Raw genomic sequence first — 3,007 nt, forward strand, 5'->3', positions numbered from 1 at the left:
TGACGTGACAAGACGAGGATAATTCTTTAGATAAGAGAATATAATCCTTTGCTATTTTTGTAATTTTGATATTGTCTTATACGAAAACTTTAAGTATCATCTCTATCAAATTCATTTTGATATTAATCGAAAACGAGACTTTGTACCTAACCAAACTACTTGGATGCTACACTTTCTTAGATTGAAATTAGTTTTTGAATTTCAGCTCACTCAAATTATACCAATCGAGTTCATTTTACTGAATGAATATGTTCAAAATTCATTGTTGGTGGCACCAAAGAGGTCCACACTTGATAAGGTCTGAATAGAGCAAATTGGTGGAGTTAATGCATCAATCAAAGCCGAAGCCCCACATGAAACAAACTATGAAAATATCAAAAAGTTGAGTGCAAAAGCTAACAAAATGTATTTGTGATTCTTGCCTCTCAAATATTCCCAAGTCCTATTCCAAATCACTTTATTCTTTTCTTCACCAAATTAGCCAACATTTTACTTTGTCTACCAACATTCAATTCATTGGGCTCGTTCATCACGAGATATAAAATAGAATTTTCTTTCATTTTCTTCTTGAAATTTCACACCAGTTTATTTTAAGTTTTCTTATAAATTATGAAGAACAATCAAGAATTTCTCCAAACGACTCTTCTTTTTAAATTATGAGTACAACTCTCACACAAGTCATCAGAAATTTTATAAGTTTTTTTCGCTATTAAAAATACTCTATTTGATAAGTTAACAATTTGCGAGTTGATTGGTTGACTCCTTGATAATTTTACCTTGACCGAATCGACCAATTGTTGTATGAGCTTTTTTTTTTTCTTATTATTATTATTATTATTATTAGTATTTACACTCTTGTTTCCAGCATGCTAAGTGATTATTGCACAAAAAATGTCATCAATCAATGAGAAATTGCCAATTTAACATAATGTAAAGAAATGTGTAGAAGTAGGCAAGTAGCTTTACACATTTGTAAATTAGCCAAGTCAAAGATATGAAAGAAGATTATTTTTAACCAATCTTAAAACAATTTACTTATAATTAGTAAATATTGTTCTCGTCAAAATTAAGGGTATGTTTCAGCTCCATTTTTATAAGTAAATTAAGTTTTGTAATATTGATTTTTTGAAGATTATGTAATTAGGCCTCGTTTGGTACACATTAATGTAAAAATAAAAATGAATAAATATAGTCATTATGAGTTCCACATAAGAGATAGAAAGTAAAATATGATAACTTGACGTGATGTATAACAGTCATAATTTTTATTTTAATCGACAAATAATGAGGGACAAATAGGACTAAAAAATAGGATAAATGTGATAAATGAGTTTTATATAAAAAATTATTTTATTAAAAAAAATGTGATAAATGAGTTTGAAAAAAAATGTTTTTGGCAGTAAATAAGTTACATCTATTCTGCTCGCCTCGTTCTTTAGAATTCAAAAATTCATTCAATTCAAATCCCACTTTCCATAATTTTCTTTAAGCGATTTCTGCAACAAATACATTAATCGGCAAGCTGACGAGTTAGATATTTTCTTTCTCACAAATTATTACTGTTTTTACTATATATAATAGGATGATGGGTCGATGTTTGCTGAAGTGATTGGTCCTGAATTCTTGTTTCTTGCATTCCTGTTCACTTCCTCTCATAGTTATCCTCAATTCTCCTTTTGTTCCCGTTTTCTTCACGTGGGTCTTCCTATTTACGAAAAAATATCTACATCCCACTACCTGATTTTGATGTTTCTTGTCTGCTTCATATGCGTTTATCTTTTACTTGGTGTCAATGGTTTCACATGCTCTTGTTAGTAGAATATTAGTTATTATTTATAGCTTTACGTAAAGCATCTAATTCTAGCACAGTAATTGATTTTTGAGTTTCTATTTCAGCGAAAAATCTGATTCTTGTTTCTGCTAAGTTGTTCCTTTATTTGGTTCTTTTTTGTTCCTCTTTTAGTTTAAATTCTTCAGTTATGTGCTGGATCTGTATTTGCTTCTTCATTTATAAAATGGATGGAAATCAATATGAATGTGTTAATTTGCAAAAGTTCAGCGTAAATCTAATTAGAGCATCTAGACACTCTCTAATTATATTATGCATAATAGGGAATATCTTTAGATTTAGAGATAAAATGTTTTTGTGCACTCCAACGGGCTCTCTATTTTGACTATTTATTTTGTTTTTTCCAATGAACACTTAATGATTTCTCCTCATCTCTTATTTAACGTAATTTTTAATACATTAATGGCCAATCAATTCAAATGTGTTTCGAATAATTTAAATTGTAGAGTATTGAAGTTTGTAATTTATTAAATGCAATCATTGTTAATTAAGAATATAGAGTTGAGTTTTGGAGAGCCAAACCCACTCTTTATTCTAAAAAGTTAAAACAGAGCCTCTTGGAATTTATTTTTAAGCATTGACTCTCTAAAATAGAAAGTATTTTGTGTTTAGAGAGTCTGGAGATGCTCTTACTGTTATGATGCTTGTAGAGTTTTGATATGCATAAATGTGTGGTTTTGATTTTATTAAAATATTGTTGCTAATCAACTAATGGTTATTCTCTTATAGCACAATGATGCTGAATTCTCCGACCCCATGAATCAATTGGGCAACAGCTTTTATTGGGAATTGTGAGCTGGGTTCTCACTGGTCTGGTGGAAATAGCACCGGCTGAATGTTTAGAATGATGATTTGGACTTTTCTGTATTGGTTACTATCTTTTGGAATTATTTCCAATGGGTTGAGTACAAATGTTTCTTCGCGACCAGCAGTTGTCAATGTTGGAGCAATTTTCACGCTCAACTCTACAATTGGAAGAGTTGCCAAGATTGCGATTGAAGAGGCTGTTAAAGATGTGAACGCTAATTCTAGTGTTCTACGAGAGACCAAACTTGTTGTGAATATTAATAATACCAATTGCAGTGGTTTTCTTGGCATGGTTGAAGGTAATTTACTGTCTACCATTACTCACAACATGCAGCATCCCATTTGGCTGCT

The sequence above is a fragment of the Olea europaea genome, unplaced genomic scaffold (assembly GCF_002742605.1).
Source record: "Olea europaea var. sylvestris unplaced genomic scaffold, O_europaea_v1 scaffold221, whole genome shotgun sequence".
Lineage (NCBI taxonomy): Eukaryota > Viridiplantae > Streptophyta > Magnoliopsida > Lamiales > Oleaceae > Olea > Olea europaea.